Raw genomic sequence first — 27023 nt, forward strand, 5'->3', positions numbered from 1 at the left:
TGTGTATTGCACTTGGTTTAGATTTTATCCAGAAGGGAACAAGAAGCCAAGAGGAATTTTTGTTTGATCACTGTTGTTTTGCAGGACAAGTTTGTTTTTCGTTTTTGTTTTTGCTTTTTTTTTAACCTAGGAAGATAACTCTGTTGGCTGTATGCAGGATGTACTGGGTGAGAAAGTAAATGATGGTGAAGAAACCAACGAGGAGCTTACGTCAGGCAAGACAAAAGGGGCTGAATTTAAAAGGCTGGCAGGTTCTAATGGCAAAAGAAATGTCTGATTTTAAAACCTGGAAGAAGAAATTTCTTAGGGAGAATGCACAAGACTTATGTGACTCGGAGTTCCCGTCATGGCGCAGTGGTTAACAAATCCGACTAGGAACCATGAGGTTTCGGGTTCAGTCCCTGCCCTTGCTCAGTGGGTTAATGATCCGGCGTTGCCGTGAGCTGTACTGTAGATTGCAGACGTGGCTCGGATCCCGAGTTGCTGTGGCTCTGGTGGCTACAGCTCCGATTCGACCTCTAGCCTAGAAACCTCCATATGCTGCAGCAGCGGCCCAAGAAATAGCAAAAAAGACACTAAAAAAAAAAAAAAAAAAAAAAGACTTATGTGACTGGAGAATAAAAAGAGACTGAGAAGTCAAGGGGCCTATGGCATTTCTAATTGAGAGGCTAGAGAGTTTGCCCTCCATATCCATGGGCTCTGCATCCATGGATTCAACCAATAGCAGAACCCACAGATACAGACTACAGACTATGCTGCACCATTTGATATAAGTGACTTGAGCATCTGTGGCTTGCAGTATCCACAGGTGTCCTGAAACCAATCTTCCACAGATATTAAGGGACCAGTATATAGTGATTCCAGAAAGACAGGGGTTCTCAAACTGGAGCATGCATCAGAATCAACTCGAGGGCTTATTAAAACAAATTCTAGGCTCTACTTCTCAAAGTTTGGACCCGGCAACAAGTTCTCAGATCTGACGGTACTCTGGGGAATGCACTTTCAGGAGCACTGACGTAGGATTTAAGGAGTGAAGAGTTAGGTTAACTCTTAGCATGTACTGTTTGAGAAACCTATGGGACATGTCATATATTTGTCATCTACCATTCCATTAAAGTCTAAGGGAACAAGAGTGTTGTCTGGCTCCCATCTGCATCGCCAGTATCTAGCCTAATACCTGATACATTCTGCTGCTCAATAAAGATCTGCTAAATGAATAAAGGAATGTTAAATCAATCCAGGTAGAGATGACCAGGAAGCAACTGGAAATATGGGTCCATGAATTTTGTTGAGAAGTCACACCTGCTTGTGTGCATTGGAACACACAGACTGAAGGAAGGATGATTGTAAAGAAGGCATCAGAGCTGACATTTTTCAAATCCTTAAGGAGTGTTAGCAAAATAGAGTAATAAAGTTTCATGAGTTCATGAGTGTTGTAGGTTAAGTGCCAACAGAGGGTTGAAGACAAAATCGATATTTGGCATCTCACATGAGCAATGAGAGTACCACCTGCAAGGCTGAAAACTACTTGTTCCTCAAACGATGGAAACAAATACTAAAGGGGCAACCATGTGGAAGGCTGAAAAAAGGATTTCTGTACTTCGAGGGAAGCAAGACAAGCTGATCTGTCAGTCTCCTTCTTGTATATTAGGAGTCTATGACTTGGCTGAGCAGAAGGAGCAATGGTGGATTTATGCAGACTTAAGATGAAGAACCTAGTAATTGGAGGCAGCAGTGGAGACTACCAAAATTTATTTCAGAGTGAGAAGGACAAGTATAATGAAAATACAAAAGCCAAGACACTCAAGGGCATTGAGAGTCAGGGTACCAGTGAAGTGTCAGCCATAACCCCACCTTAACCTGTTAGAGAGGTGAGATGGACCAGTTCAGCTCCAAGCCAAGACCATGCCCCACACAGTACAATAAACCTGCACACCAGGCACTATATCTTCTATCTTCTCTGCCTCATTATTCAGAAATTAATAGAGCATTATGAGGAAACAGAGCTCTTATTTCTCAAAATATTCTAGAACATCGTCATGCCAAAACATCACCATTCTGAGCACTAAGACACACATATTCTAACTCTGGCACTTAGAGCTCACACAGGATTATTTTTAGAAAGCAAGCATATAAATCAGGCAGCATTTTGCTGAGAAGTAAATTCTTTTTATCGGTAAAGGAAATTTGTGGCCTGATAGTGATAGAACGTGGCCCTCTCAGGTCAGAATATGCTTTTACCTCTGCTACTGGTTTAGAAATACTTTAGAAATACACAAAGGATTTAAACAAACAAACAAAAAAAAAATAGGAGTGCAGTGCCTGAGGGAGTACTGCTAGTTTAAATAACACATGAAAAGTATTTATGAGCCCTTTTTTATGAGGTGGTCAAAGAAAAGACCATCCAGCATGTAACATAAGACTGGCTGAAGAAGAAAGCATTTCCAAACCACATTGGAGAGTGAAGCATGAATGGAATTTTATTTCAGTCTCTATTGCTTATTTAAATGAATGGTGTTTTCAGATGGGGTCTAAATGATAATGCAGATCAAGGTGAGGCTTGCCAGGAAGAAAATATACTAGTCCATTATTCCAAGAATGTTACTGGGAAATTCTGGAATCATCTGAAATATATACAGGTTTAACAAAAGGGGGTTTCTGGAAGGGGTGCGGGGGTGTAACATGCTCAAGTCCATTTTGAATTCTGTGTGTTGGGCATTTTGCTAAAGTCAGGGCTTTAGATCAACTCCATGTTCAGCGAATGCGGCCAGGGTGTCTACAGCCAACTGTGCCCCGATACTACACACACACAACCACAAAGTGTGGCAACAGCCCTCCATCCCAGCGGCTCCCAAACAGACTGTTCTCCATTTGCTCAATTGCTGCAACTGACCTCTCTAAAGAGCACATGCCTTTGGCTTCATTCCTCGGACACAGTAATGGGTCTGAGCTAATCTGCTCACAATCTCCTTTCGGGGCCTCTGTGTGACAAAGAGCATGCCCCTGGTGCATGACAGCTGGCAGAGGTTATGGGTTGTGGATGCAGCCTTGGAACAGAACAAAGATAACTGGCCCCTGAAGGCTTTCAACGGAGATCCGTGGCCTCATTAATCCCCTGTCTTATAATGAGCATCTGTCCCGTGAGTTGTATCAATAACAAATTGTGATGGTAAAGTGTTCCCTCAGGCCGCCAGGTGATTGAGTTCCACGGGGGTGTCAAGAGTATTGATGTGCTCAGCTCCTGGCCCTTCACTCACTTATCCCACAAACACTGACTGAGCACCGAGCACATTCCAGGCCCTCTGCTGGGCTTGTCACCTAACTTCGTGATTTGCCAACAAACGCCTTTTAGATGGTACAAACATCCTGTGGTGTACTAAGTCTGCAGGGAGCGTTTCTGGGATGACGGGAGAGGAAAAAAAAAAAAAAACAACTTTTTTGCTTAATCATTTAAAATAGAATCCATCAGATCATCAACATCATTCCTCTTCCAAAAGCCCACACTTGATGTTCAGAAGCATCAAGCAAGATCCACGTCTGCTGAATCTTACACTTGCTAGAGGCGTCGTGGAATGACACTTAGAAAAAGACATACAATCTGAGACAATCTGTCATGTGTGTCTAAGCAGCTTCATAATATTATGAAAAGTGAAGAAAAAAGAAATGGGAGGGGGGTAGGAAATTCCGCCAAATCTTTAAACCATTTTTCAGTCCCTTTTACAGAATCTGACCAATTTGGTGATGACTTTCCCTTTAAACATTCACTTTTTTTTTTTTTTTCCCCTGAGTCATCTGTCTTCCTTACCCCCAAACTTCTGGTTTGCGGTGGAGTGGATAGTGATGGAGATGATTGACGCGAACCAGGCAGCCTGATGGGGCCTGTTGAAAAGGAACATCAGCTAGTGCGCGGTGCGGCCTGGCACATGTAACCCCACCTCCTTGGCGCCCGTCCTCCACTTCCCTTTTTTTTCTTTTAACCTCTTTGCCAGATGGAACGGCACTTTGCCAGCAGGAGGGAACTCCAGCCCGTGACTGCCTCGGGGTGAGGCCACCAGGTGTAGAACCAAACAGTATCTACCTTTAGCAGCTGTCTAGCCCAACCCACGGCAACTGATCACTTCTTCAACTTGGGGCTGGGGGTCACCCTCCAGGAAGTAAAGGGGCAAGTTTAAATTAGCTTCTATTTAGCGTCTATTAAGAGTTAAGCCACAAGTCCTCACTTTTCACTCTAGCAAAGTAATTATTTTTTAAATTTTTTGGTCTTTTTGGAGTTCCTGTCATGGCTCAGTGGTTAACAAATCTGACTAGGAACCAGGAGGTTGTGGGTTTGATCCCTGGCCTCGCTCAGTGGGTTAAGGATCCGGCATTGCCGTGAACTGTGGTGTAGGTCACAGACACAGCTGGGATCCCACGTTGATGTGGCTGTGCTGTAGGCTGGCAGCAACAGCTCCAATTTGACCCCTAGCCTGGGAACCTCCATATGCCATGGGGGCAGCCCTATAAAGACAAAAAGACAAAAACAAAAACAAAAATTCTGTCTTTTTAGGGACACACCCACAGCATATGGAAGTTCTCCAGCTAGGGGGCGAATTGGAGCTGCAGCTGCAGGCCTACACTACAACCACAGAAGTGAGGGATCTGAGCCACATTTGCGACCTACACCACAGCTCAAGGCAACACTGGATCCTTTACCCACTGAGTGAGGCCAGGGATTGAACCCACCTCCTCATGGATACTAGTTAGGTTCGTTACTGCTGAGCCACAATAGGAACTCCACAACATAATTTTTACAATACACCCTGCCATATCAAATACACAGCAAATCAAAACAGGACACTGCCTCCATTTCCTTTTTTAAAAAAATTCCAGTCTTTGCCATAACTGGTGGAGGCTAGGGTCTCAGTGAGATGAGAAGAGAAATGTACTGCAAAGTTAACCAGCACAATGCCATGAAGTGGAAAGGGTTTCCAATCTGATGATGGATTTCCAGCCATATTTGAAAGGCAAGAACTTATGAGCCTTTTTTTTTCCCTTCAAATAATCTTACAGTTCAGCGAAGAAAAACTGTCACAAGCCCCTATTTGCTTGCCCTTTTTTTTCCCCTCTAAAATAAACAGCACAGTACCTCAAGTGTAGCTGGCTAATTGGAAGTTGTTTTATTGGACTGTATGGGCAAATTCTTCTTTTCTTCCCCAGAGGCAGGCATACTTTTTAGTTTTAAAGATGAAAAGATGTAACAGCTGAATCGAGATGCAGCCCCAGTTTCTCCAAGAATATTTTGGATTATACAATGGTAACTTACTTTATTTAGAGTGTTCCGACAGCTTAAAAGTCCTAAGTATTCAATTCTACCAGTTTTTTCCCAAGAAGCCACTTCACTGCATCCTCACAGGGAGGTAGCTGAAAATTATTCATAAAGCAAAGCTTCCAGCAACATCAATTAGGTAATTATTGTAACTATGACAATCTCATGTTGTTTGTCCTGGCTTCCTCAACAACTAAGTCTAGAGCAATATTTTTTTAATAGATGGTTTTCTATTTATGGATACCCCATAACCAAGAGCATAATTCCAATTCATACTCTCAGCCATTGCTAAGCCATGGCTCAGATATTGTACTATTACCTACCCATTAAGTATCAGGACCATGCTAGTTGCTGGGTTATGTGGGTTTCACAGATAGCATGTTCTCTGTGGCATCCAGGGACCTCTGAAAACCACCTCTGACTATCCCCAACAAAGGATTAATCAAGACTCTTACCTGCCTTAGACATCATGGCTGCCGGTTTATGAAATGCTTCAGAGTCTGTAGACTTTTCTGTAACAAATTTTGAAAAGAGTCCTTGAGTTCTTTATTCATTTATTCAACAATAGTTACTGAGCACCAACTAGAGTCATTTCTTTTATAGAAGCTGTACCCCACATCTTTAGGTTTATAAGCATTTTATTGAGGTCAATTTCCATAGACTAAAGAGAGGTTAACCTATCTGAAAAGACATTGAGTTTTCTGGAGCCAGGAACTGCCATTTTGTATAGATCCTATTAGTGTTCTCCGCTGGGATATGTGGGGCAGGAAACCACATCCCTTAGTTTCTGAGATACAAGAAAGTGGAGTTCCATTGATGAGGGTGTGGTTATGTGCTGTTGGAAACACCAGATCTGAAGATGTGGTCCAGCCCCACAGAACCACTGGAGGGCTTCATTCCAGATAAGGCACAAGAATAAATAAGACAATCTCTCCACATGGTCTCAAAACATGCCCACCAGCACACACTCCCCAAACCCAGACATCCACCCCAATATTGAAACATGGGATGAGAAAGTGTGACAAAGGCAAGAGCGAATTTATCATGCTGGTCACATGTGCAAATATCAACAAATAATGAGAGCTTGGGGTGGATGGGACAGGATTTCAGTTAAATTTCATCTTATCATTGTAGGGAGCATGAAGAGTAATGTGAGAAACCTGACACGTAAACAGACTTTGTGGTCACTCTGGCCTGAGTTCTAGGTCTAACTACACTGCTCGCCACCTGAGTGTCCCCAGCAGCTCCTTTATCTCTCCGAGGCTCCATCCTCCCATCTGTGACATGAAGATTATGCTTCTTATACCCCCGGGGCTCTTCAGAGGGTAAGCTAGATCAAGGGCCTCCTGTCTTGCCCAACCCAAAGAAGGGACCAAACAGCGCTAGAAATGTGTTTTCTCACTTAATACAGCAAAAAGTTCTGCCTTCATATATAATCTGGAAGAAATCCAGTTTATTCAAGATCAGAGTTCTACTGTTTACAGTAATAAGAAAATCTCTATACAATCATTCAACCTATTTGTTTACTATTTCTTGGTCACATTCTTTGTGAAAGGCACCATCCCAAGGATAACTGCCATCAAGCTCTTTATTACCTAGTCCTTTAATCCAAGAGCTGCATGATTTTTAAGTGAAGCCTTGAGTCAACTGCTTACCAAGAATATTTGAAGAAGAAAAGATTTTTTTTTAAACACTTCCTAAGTATGTCCAATTTGTTTTTAAAAGGCAGGGTTCCAATCTCACAGTCAGAAAATGTGGTGTTTGGGGTGGCAGTTATAATACTGTGACTATATTTCTCAAACCATAAATTGACATGTGGTCTGACAAGCATAAAGTGTACTTCTGGAGACAGAGGGATAGAATATTTGAAATCAGAACTGGAAAATTTGGGACATATGAAGGCTATAAATAGTGGGCAGAGGTTGGGCTAGTTCCAGCACAGACTCAGTTCCTACTAAGAACCACATAATTAGCCAGTCCCCATTTGTTATACATATAAATACTGGTACATAAGAGAGGCAATTTAAACCAGAACGATAAACAAGCCATGCCTCTGCCAGAGGGCTGCCTGGCACACACATTCCCTGTTCCCAGAGCTTCACGAAGCCCTATAGAGGGGAAGGCTGTCCCAGGAGAACTGGCAACATGGTGGGAAATAAAACGTTGAGACCCAAACACGCCCACACAGAGCAGTGTGTTCACACATGACATGATCATTGTCACCGACCCTTCATCCTACAGGATGGCCATGGCTCCTCTTCAGGGGGAGAATTCACTTTCTACCCAGACCCATTAGGAAGTTATTCCTCATAGTAAGCTGATAAAACAATACTGGGATTCAAGTAAGCAGATAGCTGGGGCAAAGAGCAGGCAGCAGGCAATGCACAGAGCATCTATGAGGGAAAGTAGGCTTGTTACTTCATGTTGTTTATTAGGTATGGCACCTCTCTGCAAAATATAATAAGGGCCCCAATACAAGACTGTGACTATTCTGACATAAGACAATGGACAAGATGTGTGGGGCGTGAATTTCTCACGAAGACAGCAACAGTTCATTTGATGAGCCCTATGCCCGGCTGGTACATACCAGACACAGGGCTATGCATATACCTTCTTTTAATCTCAACAGATCCTATTACCATCTCATCTTTGATAGCTAAGGATATTGGGGCTTAAGTTCACACAACTTCTAACAAATTGTACCATCCCCAGCTGAATCCAAGTCCTAGGATTTCATGATTCCCAACTTAACGCCATGGTGGGAGGAAATATATTTCAGGAAGGACCAGAACACAGACTATTCTCCCCACCTGAAGGTCCTCCACAGCAAAAGCATCAGAATCACTAAGGAACATCTTGAAAATCTACAGGCTTGAGCCCCATCCTGGAATTTCTGATTCAAAGGGCCTGAATCTCCATGCTATTCAAAGGACCACCTCTATGCTGCTTATTCTCATATACACTTCCTGTTAGAAGTTCTTGACAAACCCAGCTGTATCTGGCTGAGTTTTCACCTATTTCTTAGTGAGAAGGGATTAGAAATCAACATTTAATATTACTAGGAAGCATTTGTTGTCCATGCAGTTTTTAAATTCACCTATGATGAACGGGCAGTAATGGCTAAGTAGCCCCAGATTCATGGTGGTGGTTCAGGCATTCTCTAACCACCCTTCAAGATTTTATATTTGGTTGATGTATACTCTGGATGACACATTCTTGACTAGTACAATAAGCCAAAGTCAGATTAAGCCAAAATTAGGTTAAAGATCACTCCTTACAGAATGCTCTGAGGGTGGTAATGAAATGAAAAAGTGTGAGAGGCAGCAGCCAGTCATGTACATGTAGCAAACACAACTCAAGTGGCTTTTGGTCAATGGAATATATCAATGTAAAATATGGAACACACACTAGGACTACGAGCAAAAGTTCCCCAACAGTAATATCTATACAGTACTCAAATTAGGAGGGCAAAAAAGATGAAGACAACAGATGGGTCCATTTCCAAAATCTTCATTAGAAATTTTTTTTGGTGTTGCAACCATGGAGATGGGTATGAAAAAGAAACTGGACCAAAATATCCAAGTCCATATTTCTGTACAACTCAAGCCTCAGAGGTTATCCATGGCTTCCTGTCTTACATGTGCAAATAGAAGAATGGAGTTAAACATGTTACTCTGGTCTCTTGGCTTGATGACAGAAAAGAACATAATGCCAAGGGCAATTTATATTCCCGACCTGTCTCTGCGACTCAGTGACTTAGGTCAAAGATTTGATTCCAATTCCTTGATTTTTCAATCCAAAAATATGGGTAGAGAGTAAGAAGGGGGCTCTTGGTAGATGAGAGACACCACATTTGTACTATACTTATGCTCTAATTGCAAACTACCCACAGTTATGTACATTCTGTTTTATGTGCTTTATAAGAGTCAGATGTGGAATTCCCTGTGGTGGTGGTTGTTTTAACTCTCTAGAAATTTGAAGGGGAGTTAAAACTAAAAAGAAACTAAAGAAATAGGACTTAAGAATTAAATGTTTCAAATGTTTTCCTAATTCTCTTTGTAGAAAAATGGAAGACAGACTAACATCAGCGGAGTGCTTTCAAGTGAATCATGATCACATGCGTGTGCAAAACCATCAGTGAAGTCTCAGTGTACAATTAAATGCCTAATTATGCTTCAAGAGCCCCTGCATTCTTTACTCCCTGACTACCCCCTCAGGAAAACACAGTAGCCTTCTGTCTTGAGTACGGGTTCTTTAAAGTGTTTAAATGCCATGAAAGTGCAACTGTGTGCCCAATTAGGGGTGCAATTGCCAGGTCAAAGCATGAAACTCAGCCTATCCCCTGCCACTCAGGGTTAGCTCTCCAGATCCTCGTTACCAACCCAAAGGGCTGTGTTAATCAGCTTCCTCTGTCATCCCCTGGCTCACTGAGAAGTACTGGATGCTTTGTCAGTTTTTGTTTGTTTTTATTTTTTTAATTTAATTTTATTGGAGTATAGTTGACTTACAACATTGCATTAGCTTCAGGTATATGGCAAAATGAATCAGTCATACATATAAATACATCTATTCTTTTGTCCCATATAGGTTATTACCAACTATTGAGTAGATTTTTTTCATAGGTATAGGTTCTCCTTAAACATCTATTTTACACAGTAGTATGATGTGTTATTTCCATCCTCTCAATTCTTCCCTCCCCCCAATGGTTTAACCCTAAGATTGGTTTTGAAATCTGAGTTTCTCAGTTTGGAGACGGTATGGGAGAGGCAAAGTCAAATATTGGTGCTTCCTTCCAGGGCTTTCATTTATTTCCCCAACTAAGAAATTGACAGTTGGAGTTCCTGTCATGGCTCAGTGGTTAATGAATCCTGCTAGGAACCATGAGATTGTGGGTTCAATCCCTGGCCTCGCTCAGTGGGTTAAGGATCCGGCATTGCCATGAGCTGTGGTGTAGGTCACAGACACAGCTTGGATCCCGCGTTGCTGTGGCTGTGGTGTAGGCAGGTGGCTATAGCTCTGATTGGACCCCTAGCCTGGGAACCTCCATATGCCATGGGTGCGGTCCTAGAAAAGACAAAAAGACAAAAAAAAAATTTAAAGTTATCCTCAGATATCTCCTTGCTGCATAGAGAGAGGTAGGTAGGGTGAGAAATGAGGAAAGAAGGATGGGAGTCTCCTTTAATTCTACCTCAATACTCATCCTGGTCAGGCCCCTTTTCAGCTAGTTGAAGAGAAGTTAGAGAATTTCCTAGTGATATACTCACTAGGAACCCACAGCATATGTTCTGAAAAGGTGGTGTACCACGGATTTCAAATTTTCTCTAATTTGGAAATCAAAGATAAATCTCTTTGATCAAAAGGTTTACATTTGTTGGTCACTCACCTTCCTCCATCCAGAGGTCCTGCACAGATTTTTAAGTAACTGCCAATTCGGGTCATGGTCAGTGGAGGGTTGGGCTGGGTGAGAAAGGACAGAGCAGAGGCTAGACAGCCCCCTGCTTCTTAGGGCAGCTAAGAAGAGGGTCCCAGTGGTGTAGAAGAGGAAGGGGCCTGGACATGGCAAGTGGACGTGTGTGGAGGACTGTGGGGAACAGCCAGGGGAAGGAGAGTTGGTGTCTGAACCATCCGTAACAACCAGAGAGGTGTTCCAGAGGCAGAAGAACTTCAAGCCCTAGGAAAGCATTGGGACAAGAGGATGAGTCCCAGAAGAAGAGGTGACTGCAAGGAATCAAAGAACGGTCCAAGGCAAAGCCAGAAGACTCAGTGCTGCACCAGAATATGAGGTCAGGGCTTGGTAGTAAGAAACAAGATAGGAGTCCAAGAACTGGGACTTTGTACTTTAAAAACTTTGACTAAACACCTGCTATGTGTCAGGTATTGATTATCATGGTCAGTGTGGATAATACAACAGTAGACCAACAAATAAATGTCATGATCAGAAGGAGACCTAACCTGAGGCTTGGCATCCTAAACATGCAGCCATAGCTCAGGGAATCTTTTAGCTCCCTTTGCAGCTTGTAAAGTCTGGGATAAACATGCAAGTGGTTTCAGTGAGAAGAATCCCAGTGTTGCAGGAACAGGGCTCCTGCGGGCAAGTCAGGACCCTGACTTACTGGGATATGTTTATTCTTCTTCTCTCTTATTTGTCCAAGCTGCTGCTTTTCTACATTCCCAGTCTTCTTTAAAAAAAAAAAAAAAAAAAATCCTGTCTTAACATGCCTCGCCTCCTTCCTAGTTGGCTTAGGAACAAAAATCCCAGCTGTTGATATTTCATGCCTCATCATGAAACAGGACTTGACCCCTCACTGGCAAAGGTGTCCCCCCCCCCTTGTCTTGTGGGTGCACAGAGCCTGTCCCACAAACCTCCTTCTTGATTTTGCCAAAAGAGGGTTCATGTGACCGAGTTACGAACAAAAACAGTTGAAGTGGTGGAGAGACCAGTTCAAGGCTTAAAGAAAAATGCAGTAGCCAAGGCACAACATGAACAGTAAGGATGCTTTCACAAAGTAAATTAAAATAATTATTTGGAATTTATTCTCACCAAAAATAGGCAACCATAATGGGTAGAATTCATGACATAGAGTGGGAAGGGACAGGCTTCAGAGTTGATTGGTTGCAGAGAAATCAACCAAGTGCTAAGGCAAGCTCTGTGTTTTGAGGGGATCCACTTGGTCATAGTTACTGGTTATCAGGGGGCCCGACACATTCATGTGATTTTTCCCAGCTGTAAACATGGAGTCATGATAAGTGACGTGGCTGTCCCTGAATTACAGGCAACAGAGTTGGGAGAAGTACTTATAGCTGAAGCTTCATCAGCATAATGCCCACCAGCATACAAAGGTGGATACATTCAACTCACAGAAGTCAGAATCATCTAGAACTAGATTCTGCCTTGAAACTTTACCCTACTTTACTGTAAACATTCAATGAGTTAAAAGGGACTGAGAAAACATTTAGGGGTACTCTGATACACTATGACCTAAAGGCTTCTTGAGTAGATTCTTAGTCACCAACAGGCAGCCAACAGTGCTGACCCTGCCCCCCAAGGGCCCTGTGACAGGCACCTCCCTTCACATTCTTATTCTCTCTCCATTACATTTCTTGCTGGCTTCCTACTCATCTCTCAGAGTATTTCCTCTTCCTCATGGTCACGTGTGTTAGAAAAATCTTCTAAAAGCCAGACTCTGCTCACTCCACCCTCTCGTCCAACACCCTGAAGGACTCGTCTCCACCTAAAGTAACAGTGGTGGCTGCCATTCAATGACTGCTCAGCTTGTGCTTTGCCTTGGTTTTTGTCATTCTTGCAAAGATAATACATGCCTTGGTTCTCGTCATTCTCACAATGACAACGTGAGGTAGGAGGCAGGCACTCCATCCACTCCATAAACAAGCGTGAATGAATCCTTTTGCCATCAGTGGGAAAATCAAAGATCAGAGAGTTTGAGCCATCCTCCCAGGGTGACCAGTAAGTAGTTATCTTAGTATGTGCATGCATATCTATCCAGTTTGAAGGGTAGGGATTTCTCTACTCTCCAAGACTGTCCACTTCAGGCCTTACAGAGTCTAGACTCAACAGATATCTCCAGTTGGCCCTCCCCTGCTCATATCTTTTGTTTTGGTCAACATACATGATGGACAGGGCCCTGTAGAGCCGAGTTTCATCCTGTGCCATGGTCTTTTATTCTGGTCCAACTTCTCAGGATGCTTCTTTCCCACGTAAATTCCACCCGCCAGTCTCAGGTAGGAAATGCTTAAAACCAGCCTTTGCCACCAAGCTTTCCTGGTAAGCACACCTGCACCACAAAACTTGAGCTAAAAATGACTTGGCCTCTCCTCTGCCCCCAAAGCAGCCCTGTCACACTCTCTCATGGCCTGTGATATGAATGGGCATACCACAAGCTTGGAAGTCAGGAAGACTGAGGTTTAATTCTTCACTTTTCCACTTATTTCTTAAATGCTAGGATCTCTGTCTCCCTACACTGTGGGACTGTCTTCAGAATTGAGCTATGAAACAAATGGAAAATTGTTCAGCATAGCCCAAGGAGCAAAGATCTCTTACTATTATTATCATTGTCATTACTAAATGATTTACATCCACCATTATTCTGTCTTCTGACCATAAGCTCCTTGGGGAGGGGAACTACCTTACTCAGTCTTCTATCCCCACTGTGATTAGTGGCATGCAACAACATTTGATGAACGAATGACAGACTTGATGGAGCTTCCAATTTCATTTCAAAACCCATTAGGTTACCACTGATACCAAAGCTATACAATAAAATTGCAGCAAGAATTTAATGTGGCAAATAAAATATGCTTCTGAGATATTGTTTTGTCTACCTAGATGAACAGGGTTCAGGGTCCACAATACCACTTCCACAGTTAAGGCAGAGAAAAATACTCCAAACATACCTCCCATCCTCCATACATGGGTGAAGAAGCACTCAGAAGGCTTGGGGAGAACAGCAGGGGTAGCAGAAGTATCATCATAGTAGGTGGTAGGAAACACAGCCAACAGTTATCAAGCACTTAAGTAGGTGCCAGACAATAGTTTAAATGCTTCATATGAGTTAAGTCGTTGAATCCTCACAACAACCAATGTGAGGTATATTCTATTCTTTCTCCATTTTTAGATGAGGGAACTGAGGCAAGAGAAAAAATGATTTCTAAGATCTCACAGGAAGAAGCAGAACAGGGATTTGAACCAGAGCCCAGGCATTCTACACATGGCAGCCAACAGTGACAATCTCAACACCGTGTTGTCCCCCATCAATGGTTAAGGATACCAGTCCAGCCAGACTGCAGAAAACCTTCCTGTCCCTGATCTGATCCACCAGTCACCACACTAACTTTAGGAGATCCAGATGCCATCAGAGGAGTGGAAGTGGAGTACTGACATAAGAGTAATAGTTATCTTTCAAAGCCCATACTTCAGCATTTGCAAAGGTAGCACCAGACACACTAAGGTGACTGTGGTGAAATGACTCACATGGATGGAGCTGGAGATCTCAGGTCAAGGACCTAGTGAAGACCCTGGAGAGCAAGCTTCCTGAAGAGGTCACGGTGTGTGATAAGCAGGTACAAGCTGAGGCAAAAGAATAGAGAAAAGGAGCCTCGTTTCTGGATGAGTCCCTTCAGGAAACAAATACAAGCAATTTGATGACCATGTTTTCAGAATCCCACATTGCTTTAGGCATCAACGATCCCACGGTTGGGGCTATGGAGCCATTTGATGTTGGGAAGTTAATATTGAAATTGTGGCTTAAGCTAGTGAAACATAATGAGAACCCTTCCTGATGGAAACCATGAGGAAAAAAAAAAAAAAAAAACAGGCCCACAGAAATGCAGCCCAGAATGGCTGTGACCATTCATTAGCTTCGCTTTCACATAAACCACCCATTCCTAAAGGCCCAGAGGCTACCATACTTTCGGGCATGAAACCAATCAATTTCAGAATAAGGAATTTTACAAACCCGTCCTGAGGTTGCCATATCCTGGACCATGATGAATCCCTGCTCTGTTTCACTAAATATGTGAAACAGGGACATTCTATTACAGGGTGATCTGTGCGCCAGTGCAAGGCCACCATGTGAGTGCCTGGCTGGCATCTCAAGCCTGCAGAAGACAGCATCGGGCTAGCTATTACACTCAGTAGTTTAGACCAACTCCTCAACAAACTTGCTTTCAACCAACTGGCCCAAGAATATGGATTTTTAACAGGGATGATGATAAAGGGGGCAAAAATTGGTTCTTAAAGGATGGAAAAACACCTTACTCGTTTTTGTATAAATCATACATCCTTATGGGAGAAATGAGCCCACTTTTTTAAACACTAGAAGAGAGGAGCACAGAGATCCCACATCAAGTCTCTGCATGCCACAGCCAAAAAATAAAAATAAGAGTTCCCATAATGGCGCAGTGGAAACAAATCCAACTAGGAATCATGAGGTTGCAGGTTTGATCCCCGGCCTTGCTCAGTGAGTTAAAGATCTGGCGTTGCCGTGGGCTGTGGTGTGGGTCACAGATGCGGCTGCGATCCAGCATTGCTGTGCCTCTGGTGGAGGCCGGCAGCTATAGCTCTGATTCGACCCCTAGTCTGGGAACCTCCGTATGCCGTGGGAACGGCCCTAAAAAAGACAAAAAGTAATCAATTAAAAATGTAAATTAAAAAAGCACACTCATTAGTTTGGGAATTCCCTGGTGGTCTAGTGGTTAGGATTCAGCTCTTTCACTGCTGCAGCCTAGGTCTGACCCCTGATCTGGGAACTACTGTGGCAAAAAAAAAAAAAAAAAGAAAAATAGAGAAAAGCACAAGAAAACTGGAAAAAGTTGCTGGTGGGAGAAGCAGGAAGACAGGTAGTCTCCCATCTTCAGTTTTTGCCAACCCACCCTTGTCTCTAAGGACATGACTAGAGGCTACATGCAGGTTCCCCTTTAGCATAGCTCAGTCCCACCAGCCATCATCAAGTCATGAAGGGATCCCACGAGGACTAATGCAAAGGTCAGCTGTGCCCTGAAACTTAAGAAAAAGCTGATGAGGCCTCAGAAGAAAACAAACCTGATGATGACTTGATCTTGGATTTCTAGCTTCAAAACTGTGAAAAAAAATTTAATCTTTGTTGTTTAAGTCACCTCATCTATGGTACTTTGTCATGGCAGCCCTAGCAAATGACCACACCTGCTGTGGTATCCAGGGCAGGTATTCCTTCATTCCCAGTGCCCACTCATACCAGGTTCTCTTCCTTTCCTGGGCAGAGGAGGACAATTCCCCCATATCTAACCAATTAGTTGTAAGCAGAAGTGATGTACCACATTTCTGGGCCAAAGCATTAAATTGCTGGGTCAAGACACTCCTCAACTCTCTTTCATGCCATGAGAATCAAAGAACATGAGGAAACAGAGGCACCAGGAGACAGAAGGATCCAAGAACCCTACATCACTCCTTCTCTGGAGAAGTAGCCTGGATCTGCTGGGCACAGTGTGTGAAGGAGAGAGTAAGCTTTGTTCTGTGAAGCCACTGAGGTTTTTAATGTTATTTTTCACACAGCATGACTCAGCCCATCCTTACTGATGTTATCTTCCCAACAAACGTTTGGGAGAAGGTCTCCTGGTGGCATTGGGGTGTCTCCTTGGGGGCCACCTAGGAAACCAGAAGTTTCCCCTCTAACAAAGTCATGAAGAAGTGAAACAAACTGATAATGAAGAGTTCAAACAAAGGGGCTGATCCATGTGGACCCTCAACAAACCAGAGACAAAGAGCAAGAATCAGTGCATGTTTCTCTATGCTTGTCCAATTAGGCTGGAGGAGTATCCTGAGGGCGAGAGCAATCGAGGGCGGGGGGCGGGGCAGGCACATTTTGGCAGGCAGGCCAATGGGTTCTAGGTTCTATGGTGGCTTTAAAGAAAATGTCCTTCAAGACATTCTCTTGTTTCCCGTCTCACCAGAAGGCCCTTTGATTCTTGGAGTTTGATTTCCTGGTCAACAAGAATATCTGTTCCCACAAAAAAGGATATACTACCATCAAAAACTGTAAACAGATCTCCCCAAATATGTCAATGAAGGGTGTACTTAGCTAGTAGAATTCTGACAAACGCTTCAGGACTTCATTACTCTAAAGGGCACTCATTATTGATGATCCAAATTTCCAAGAACTCTACCTAGACTAAGCCACCAGCATAACCCAACTTCTTTACTACACAAAGGATAAGGGGATGACTCCCTACACTTATTGGTAGGTCTCATTAAGTGCATCCTCTTATATACATATATAAAATGCATCCATATATATACACATACACACACACATACACACATTGTGCTGTATATCATGTGTATATATACATCCATACACAGTGTATGTAAATCAACTAAACTTCAATTTTAAAAAAATCCTCTTCTCACCTTTGCTTTTTGACAATTTCTCAATCTCTCTGGTTCCCTTTTAATATCCATGATTCATTTTTTTTTTTTAACTCTTGACACTTGATCTCTGTCTCAGGTGGACACCCAGCAAAGCTGTGTGCACGTTGAGTCTTATAAGGAGGACACTTAGGCCAAGAGGTCAGGAGAGGCAACTGCCTTCCCAGCTGGACTCTGCTGGCCAGGACATGTGACTTCCACATGCTCTCATCAGTGAGCAGAGCCCTTTTTCCATCTGGTCTACCCAGAGAGGGATCGTTTCTAGAGTTCATACAAAGGTCCGTGTGAGCTGGCAATGTCTGTGCCCTGTATCACACACCCCTTTCCGATGCGCCGACTGGCTCTCCATCTCCCTCAGTGCTACCTCCACGCCGTTGTGCACATACTTCAAAGCAGACACGGTCCCTGTAACTGGGCTGCCCCATCACCACTGGCTAAGGCATCACTTCTTTGAATGGGGCTTCCCTGGCATTTGATGGACAGATGCCGTGCCCACATCATTACTTAATTCTGTGGTTCTCAACAGTACCACCCAAAGGGGCAATTTGAAAATTTGTGGTGGCGGCTTCTTGGGTTTTCACAATAATTAGAAGCGCTACCAGCTTTCCTGAGCAAGAGCAATGGATGCCAGCCCTCCTGCAGTGTGTGGGGCAGTCCTGCAAAGCAGGTAATCGTCCTTCATCATTTGTGATTCTCGAATGTCCCACCTAATTACATGGAGATGAAAAACTTGCAGACATTCACGCAACCATTAGCTAAATGTGTGCCACTTACTAGCCACTCTTTCAGGGATTCTGGGTGAATGAAATTCTCTGCTCTCTGGAATTTATAAAAACCTATTTTCTGAGCCTGGAATCTAACCCAGTTTTACATATGAAGAGAAATTACTTTTACACTGTCTTACGATCCCGTTATGTTTCCCGAAATGCAACCGCCATGCAAATCAAGGGAAAACTGTAATCAATTTTGTTCTGAAGTCCACCGAGAACTGTTCACTGTGTCAGAAACCACATCGCTAACTGCGTTACTCCTCATGACATCCAAGCCACCAGTATAACTTGTCTTTCCAGTCCACATTGGCAGCTGTGCCACTGACAGGGGCTCTGACTAGGCAAACATCTGACTCCTTCATTAACTTTGTTTCACTTAGCCATGCCCAAACACATTCAGAAACAGGTATAAAGCACTATAAATTGCTTCCCTTTAGTGTCAGCTACATCTAGTTTTTTTGGTTGTTTTTTTATTTTCTTGTTTTGTCATTTTAGCGCTGCACCTGAGGCATATGAAAGTTCCCAGGCTAGGGATCAAATCGGAACGGCCTACACCAAAACCACAGCAACATAGGATCTGAGCCACATCCGTGACCTACACCACAGGCTCATGGCAATGTTCGATCCTTAACCCACTGTGCGAGGCCAGGAATCAAACCCACCTCCTCATGGATGCTGGTTGGGTTCATTAACTGCTGAGCCACAGTGGGAACTCCCTGTGCCTTTCTTATACAGTGGGGGCACTGCATCTGATAAACTGAGAATCAATTTCTTAGCCATTGAATTACTCAGCCTCTCCGCTTTCAGTGAAAAGCCTCTTTCCCAACAACTTTCTAGAAAGCCTTTTGAGGGCAGGAGTCCCTCAAAGACCCTCTTAGTCAAATGAATTTGAGGAATATCTCAAGTAACTATATCCAATGAAAGACTAAATACATGGGGTAGAAAAGCATGTAAGGTTATTCACAGTGAAATTAGTTTAAAAAATTAAATTCCATACACACTAGTAACTTTAATGTCAAGCTAAGCAAGATTCTAAAAATCTCACATTCTCTACTTGGATGCAATAAATCAGTCACAAAAATTAATATAGTCATCCTTGGCTAGTCATTGGATAACATGAAGGGCACAAGCTAACTCCTAAGCTGCTTGGGAAGATATCAGTATATAATATGAACACATGATAAACAATAAACTTCCCCTTTATGTCATGGCTCAACAGAGTGCATATCAAGGAGGGCACGAAGCAGGATCTGAGACAGCTGGGGGATGGTGGAGGACAGCATCCAAGGGGAAAGGCATCTAGGCCATCCAGTAGGGAGAACCTAGGGTGGCTGTGGACTGCTAGTCCCACTGATTCCACTTGCTGGCTTGTCTGGCTGGGATGAGTTTCTTTTCCTCTGTACCAGTCACAGCGTCAACCAGAAAAGCAGAATCCGGAGGAGATGTATATCAAGAGATATATTGTGGAAGTTTCCCCCATGGCTCTGTAGTAACAACCTTGACTAGTATCCGTGAGGACATGGGTTTGATCCCTGGCCTTGTTCAGTAGGTTAAGGATCTGGCATTGCAGTGAGCTGTGGTGCAGGTCGCAGACATAGCTTGGATCCTACATTGCATGGCTGTGGTATAGGCTGGCAGCTGTAGCTCCGATTCGACCCCTAGCCTGGGAACATCTATACGCCATGCATACAGCCCTAAAAAGATTGAAAAAAGAGAGCGAGAGATTGCAAGCAATTGGCTCATACAATTATGGGAGCTGGCTAGGCATGCCTGAAATCCATAGGGCAAGCCATCAGGAAGGCAACCCAGAAGTGTTAGGGCCGGACTATACCACTGCCCATGGGCAAAATTTCTTCTTCATGGAGGCCTCAGCTCTTCTCTTAAGGCCTTTCAACTGGTTGAATCAGGCCCACCCAGACTAGGACAACCTACCTCAAGAAAGTCAACTGATTATGGACTGTAATCACTTCTACAAAACAGTTTCACAGCAACTCCCAGATCAGTGTTCGATTAAATAATGGGGCAATAACCTAGGCAAGTTGACTGATCAAAAGACCATAATGATCCACCCCTTGTCAACTTGGCACCTACATCCATCTGATAAAATCACAATCTCCAAATACGAGACTAACAAAATCATACTTCTGCCTACCACATTGCAACTATTCTTCATACAACTTAAAACACACCAACCCTTTCCCCCAAAGAGAATACAAAGTTCCTGGGGAAAGTTCATGCTTCTCCTTTGATGTCCTGTACTGAAACACTATGATATAAAGTGCATTATTATTCATAACTTTTATGTTAGATGATAAGGGAATAAGAAAAAACAATATGTTTAATACGTATATAAACATTAATAACAAAATGAAGAAATACTCATAACTATTACCAGCTATAATATTCTCAACTCCAAAATGAGAATGACAAGGCCTATATCACAAAGTTGCTAGACGAATTAAGTGATGTGGTATGTTACAAGCACTATATTCTAAATACCATCATCATCAGTACTACTATTATTACTGGAAAGGCTTTTGTGATGGTACTAAGGTTAGGACTATGACTCAGAAGAAGGCAACAGTAAGTCTAATGTGGGATTAAAAAGGGAATTAAGAAATAGCCGTTTCTGGGAGCTCCCACTGTGGCTCAGCAGTAACAAACCCAACTAGCATCCATGAGGATGTGGGTTTGATCCCTGGCCTCGCTCAGTGGGTTACGGATCCAGTGTTGTTGCCATGAGCTGTGGTATAGGTTGCAGATGAAGCTCAGATCCTGTATTGCTGTGGCTGTGGCATAGGCTGGCAGCTGTAGCTCCAACTCGACCTCTAGTCTGGGAACTTCCATATGCTGCAGGTACAGCCTCGAAAAGCAAAAAAAAAAAAAAAAAAAAAGGAAAAGAAAAGAAAAAAAGAAAGAAAGAAAAAGAAAAAGCAATAGCTGTTTCTGGAACCTAAATGTCCATCAACAGATGAATGGATAAAAAAAATATGGTACATGTATACAATGGAATACTACTTAGCCATTAAAAAGAATGAACTAATGCCATCTGCAACAACATGGATGGACCTGGAGATTATATTAAGTGAAGTAAATCAGACAAAGAAAGACAAATATCATATGGTATCACTTAAATTTGGAATCTAAAATATGACGCAAATAAACTGTGAACAGAACCATGAAACAGAAACAGACCCACAGACATAGAGGAACAGACTTGTGGTTGCTGGGGGGAGGAGGGAGGAATAGATGGATTGGGAGTTTGGGATTAGCAGACAAAAACTCTTCGATATAAAATGAATAAACAATAAGATCCTACTGTATAGCACAGAGAACTATATTCAACTCCCTGTAAAAAAACATAATGAAAAGAATATGAAAATGTATAACATATAACTGAATCACTTTGCTATACGGCAGAAATTAACACTGTAAATCAACTATATGTCGATAAAATGCATTTTTTCTAAAAAATAAATGGCTGTTTGGGAAAAAAACAAAATGCAACATCAGAAGCAAAACCATGGTGAAACATACTGACTTCTTGGATAGAAAGACTGTATCTTGAACATATCTAAATTATTACCATATTGTGTGCCACAGAGAAAAAGACTCCCTCTGAGGGACCAAAACTGTCCTTTGATAAGCAAAATATCTAAATAACATCTTTAGTTGGAAATAATAAAGCCTCTTTCTTCTTCCTTTCTCTTCTCTCCCTCCACTAGCCCACAGAGAGAAACCTCCATATTAAAATAAAGTTTAGGGAAGGAGTGTCCACAATTTCCCTCCACAAAGACTTTAAGGATTTGGGGGACTGGAGACAAAGAGACATACATAGACAGCCAGAGAGACACAGACAGAGGCAGAGACAGAGAGAGACAGAGATCAAGAAAGAAATGAAGGCCCCCGGAACTGGCAGAAATGTGCACCTCAGGACAGGCAACAAGGAGCTGAGGAGGCTTTAACTGCATTTATCAGATCCTCATCAAATGGGAGGAGAGGTTTATTTTATTATATATAAATTATAACCCAATAAGGTGGATTTTTAAAAAAATTCTATGATGATCATAATTTTTATAAAACATAATATGTTAAGAGGCATATATCCGGAAAAGACGAAAACTCTAAATTTGAAAAGATACCTGTACCTCAATGTTTGCAGCAGCATTATTTATGATAGCCAAGACATGAAAGCAACCTAAATGTCCATCAACAGATGAATGGGTAAAGAAGACACACACACACACACACACACACACACACACACACACACACACACACACGGTGGAATACTACTCGGCCATTTCAAAAGAATGAAATAATGCCATTTGCAAAAACATGGATGGATCTAGAGATTACACTAAGTAAAGTCAGATAAATATCATAAGATATCACCTATATATGGAATCAAATAATACAAATGAACTTACTAACAAAATTGAAATAGACACACAGACAAAGAAAACAATCTTATGGTTATCAAAGGGAGAGGGAGGGAAGGGGGAGAGATAAATCGGGATTTTGAGATTAACAAATACATACTATGATATATAAAATAGTAAACAGCAACCTACTATATAGAACAGGGAATTATATTCAATATCTTATAACTTAGAATGGAAAATAATCTAAATATATATATATACCTATCTACACACATATGTGTAAATCACTTTTCTGTACACTTGAAACATTGTTAATCAATTATACTTCAATAAAAAATTAAAATTAAAAAATAATACATTAAAAAAACCTGGGAAAAAAGTCAAAATATTAGCAGTGGTTATTTCTCAGTAGTAAGATTATCAGTGACGTTTATTGTAAGGAGTCTTATATTTTCATATCTAAATATGCCTAAAATAAGTATACCAATATTTTTTCATTATCAGAAAAGGTAAAATCTTCCTGAAAGAGAGGCATTTTCCAACCAGCCCATACTCAGTTCAGAACAATGCTGGGGACTCTTGAAACCTACCAATTTCAAATTAATATCTGTTCAGGTGGAATTATCCATCCATTGTTTTGATTGCTACCCAAGCCCCAGTTTTCTTTAGAACCTCGATTTGCCTTTGAAATTAATCACAGATAAAGCAAATGAACAAGCAGCAATAAAGGGATTTGCTGGCCTTGAGCAGAAAGGGCAACAAATGGAAAGACTCAAGACTCAGGTTTCCAGGCAGCTCTGCTAAAGAATTCACCGTGGCGGCCTTGGGTGAAACACTTCCCCTCCAGCGCACAGCTTCTTCAGCTATAAACTGAGGGCCCTGAACAGGATCAGCTCTATGGGCCCATCCAGGACTGACATCCCACCAGGTTACATGCCCCTTGAGGAGGAAAAGAAAGCAGAGCAGGAATACACTGCTGAGTCCTCGCATCGTGGCATTGTGATAGAAATCACACCTCAGACAGCCCCCTTCTCTCCATTTCTCCATTTCATCTCACCCTCTCAGCCTTCTTGCTCTTGCCAATCATGTACCAATAAAACTGACTGTTCACTCCCAACACTTGGGGCTCTTCTGGCTGTTACTTGGATAGGTCAGTCCTTATTGGTATCCAATTTTGCTCTGGCACCCAATGGGGGTCTAAATATTTCCTCCTCTCCACTCCGGCTCATTCCAGCAAAACCTTACACCCTCTCCTTTGTTGAAAGCCCACCCCACTCCCCGTCCCTCCCTGCACTGTCCTCCCTGCCATGAATACAAAAATGCAAGGGGAGCAGGGTCTATGCTGGTTCCACTTCTGCTTTCACAAATGATGCTGGCATTTAAGAAAACTCCGTGTGAGCCTAAGAGAGGCTGAGAGTAGGGGTGGAAGCCCTGAGATCTTAATGTGATCACAGTCATTTTAAGACCCATAGTCATTTGTCCTTGGCTCCATATTCCCAGAAATGACTGGCACAGGAAGGTTTCTCAAAGGGCTGCTGGCTCAAGACTCATTTGGCTGGTCTTGGGTGGGGGATCATTTCAGTTACAGTCTCATCTGCCAAGACTGTATTCCCTGCTGACCAGGATTGGATTTTAAATTTCCATCAAGACCACCTGCCTGGTGTTAATTAGTTATGGTTTCTTATTTTATATGCAAACTTGTATTAATGTCTGCAAACTGGCATAGTGTCATGGGCTACACCCCTGGTTCTACTATACAAGCAGCCATTGAGCTAAACCAGCTATTTGTACGTGAATCAAATGATGCAGCCAGAATGGCAGAATTTCCAGCAAAAATCTGAGGATGGGCATTACAAAATCCAAGTAAATCCCAATTCCCCCTTTTCTCCTATCCATTGCTTTTTGAAAATCTATGTATTTATTTATTTATTTATTTATTTTTAGGGCCATACTGCAGCATGTGGAAGTTCCCAGGCTAGGGGTCAAATCGGAGCTCTAGCTGCCAGCCTACACCACAGTCACAGCAACAGCAGATCCAAGCCACATCCACAACCTACACCAGAGCTGATGGCAATGCCAGATCGCTAACTCAGTGAGTGAGGCCAGGGATAGAACCCGCGTCCTCACGGATACTAGACAGATTTGTTTCTGCTGCGCCACGATGGGAAATCTTTTTTTTTTAAATATTGAACTTGAAATCTAGGATAATTTTTTCTTACCCCCACGCCACAAATGTGCTCTAAACTCCCTAGCAACATACTTAATAGAACCTTATAGAGAAACAGAAACCTATTGTTTTTAAGGCTGCTCTAGATATCTCTGCAGGTTTTTCACATTTGTGATACATATACCAACAGGCAATTACTAAATCAATGGATTGGTTTCCTCCTACCCAGGTGCTGGGTAGAGGATATTTTACCAGATTTACTGTCTCTTCTTTAGCATGAAAAACCAAAGACAAAGAGTTCTTTCCCCCTCTGATGTTTGTTTTCAGAAGAGATATTATAACCAGATAACGTTCAGAAACCTATCCTAAATTTTCCCTCAATCCACAGTACAAAAGTAAACAGAAGCACATTAAAATGGTGCACAGCACAGCCAACAGTAAAAGGATTTGGCATTGACACATAAGTAGAGTGAGCCTCAAACTGTGGAAGGGATTAGAATCCCTCTTTTCTCCAGGGGTCAGAAATGAAAACTGAATCCAAGAGAGAGTCAGGAATCCCTGGCTTTCAAAGAAGAGCTTCTATCTGTGGGCATTTTGATGTTAAATCCTCACTTAATTTTGGACCAACATTATTAAGCAGAGGTAGAATACATTAACTGATAACGCTGTGGTCACTTTACATTTCCTTGAGGTGTCTGCCATGGAGATTTCCTTATCTTTAGAGATGTCCAATTAGAGAAGTGCCAAGAAGCATCATCTTCACAGAAGTGTTGCTGGGTTTTTGGTTTTGTTTGGTTTTTTTCTTGTGCCCCAGACTCTCTGGTTTTATGTTTGTGCCAATGACTAAATCCTGGGCTAAAGTGGCTAGAAAGAGAGGGTATGGGATTACTTTTCTGACATAATTTAATGGATAATTTTTTGGGTGCTAAGTATTAAACGGTTTTAGGAAATGATGAATGGCACCAGCCTCAGTAATTGCAAGGATTCCATTTCTCCAACTGCTCTCTTTTGGATCCACAGAGAATCTCGGATTAGCTGGCAGCAGGAAAAACCATTGGCCAGGGCCACCTCGGCTTCCCCTCTGGGCTCCTCCTCCTGATCAGAGCCACGGGATGCCTCTGGATGAGGGAAGAAAAGACGCTGTGACATGTAGGTCAGATCACTCTAATGGAGCCAAGTCAGATTGGAAGAAAAGCTAGCTTTGCGCCAGATGATGAACATAAAAATGTAATACTTAAAAGCGAATGTTCTTTTGTTTTGAACATAAACCATAATAGGAAAGAACAAATATGACTCCATATTGGAGCTATTTCTTTTAGTTGAAACTTTGTATTTTATGGCTTTGGCTTAGATAGAAATATTGCCTGTAGCCTGAAATGTACAGGAGAGCCCATTCTCAAGGCTCTGACCTTTAAGGGTATAATACTTTTCCATCTATGTAGAGAGAAAAACTGGCAGAAGAGAGAGTAACAGCTGTTTTGTTGGAGGTTTACAGAAACACTGAGGCCTGATCAACTTCGACAGTTACAAGAATAAATTCTGACACCAAGAAGTTTGCAGCAACCAACCACACCCCTCACTCACCTTGCCTTTAAAAATGCTTTGCTAAAATCCTTCAGGGAGTTCAGGGTTTGAGAGGCGCATGAGCCACCCATCCATTCTCCTTGTATGGTCCTTTAATAAATCTTTCTCTGGCTCCAGACTCTGAAGTTTCAGTTTTTTGGCCTCCCTGTGCATCGGGCCCCTGAACTTGCACTCGGTAACCAAAGGAATTACTGCAATGCAGTTTCCTGAAGAATTTTTACCTTTTGGAAGGTAAACATACAGACAGATCCTATATAACATAGTCCATATATATTTTTATATCATACATGTGAATGCATTTGTATGTTATGTGTGCATTTTAATCATTATACAAATTAATAAATTATGCATTCTTCTAGAGGCAATGATGGTCTGTGCTAAACAATTACTTACATCATGTTGTAATGAGTACGTACTGGTCTGTACTGATTAGGCATAACTCCAATAACTCTCAGCACAGTCGCAGATTCCAACCTATCAAAATCTACATTCACCCCTTTATTGGATTTTTTTTTTTTTAGCAATGTTGTATGATTAGAGAAGAAAACAGTTATTCAGCTCAATTTATACTACTATGTACCTTCACTCAATCAATATTCTTTCCAAGGACAGATATTTGCTTACTTTCATCTCAAGTGATTAAACATTATTATATTGCCCTATGCCAGGTCCAACTGTCTGACAGACCCATTTTTTATTTATTTTATTTTATTTTATGCTGTTCCTGGGCCTCTGGGCTGAATTCTTTTTCCTTCTGAGAACTGGAATTTTCCCTTTGTACACGTCACCTGCCTTTGCAATAATCATCACCATTTTGGTGTTATTTTCTCTCCTAAGTCACTTTATTCTCTGACTTACTGATCTCAAACCCTTTTTAAAAATTCCTAATTTG

General features: G+C 42.2%; 1 long non-coding RNA gene across 3 annotated transcripts in view; it reads right to left on the reverse strand.

Annotated features, from left to right (window-relative positions):
* Nucleotides 1–2462: 2462 nt before the first annotated feature.
* The window catches only part of LOC110260277 (uncharacterized), a 46539-nt gene continuing 21978 nt past the window's right edge, over nucleotides 2463–27023 (reverse strand). The window contains exons 2-5 of one of the 3 annotated variants that reach the window (XR_014843700.1): nucleotides 14295–14390; nucleotides 13718–13947; nucleotides 5761–5817; nucleotides 2463–3879 (exon numbers count right to left, since the gene is read on the reverse strand). This is a non-coding gene — a long non-coding RNA (uncharacterized LOC110260277). The remainder of the gene's footprint in view (nucleotides 3880–5760; nucleotides 5818–13717; nucleotides 13948–14294; nucleotides 14391–27023) is intronic. The other 2 variants (XR_014843701.1, XR_002343266.2) reach the window with 2 other exon arrangements.

The sequence above is a fragment of the Sus scrofa genome, chromosome 4 (assembly GCF_054392235.1).
Source record: "Sus scrofa isolate SSC_HxYL_T2T_F1_AM1 chromosome 4, Sscrofa_HxYL_maternal_Yorkshire_Landrace_v2.0, whole genome shotgun sequence".
NCBI classification, from domain to species: domain Eukaryota; kingdom Metazoa; phylum Chordata; class Mammalia; order Artiodactyla; family Suidae; genus Sus; species Sus scrofa.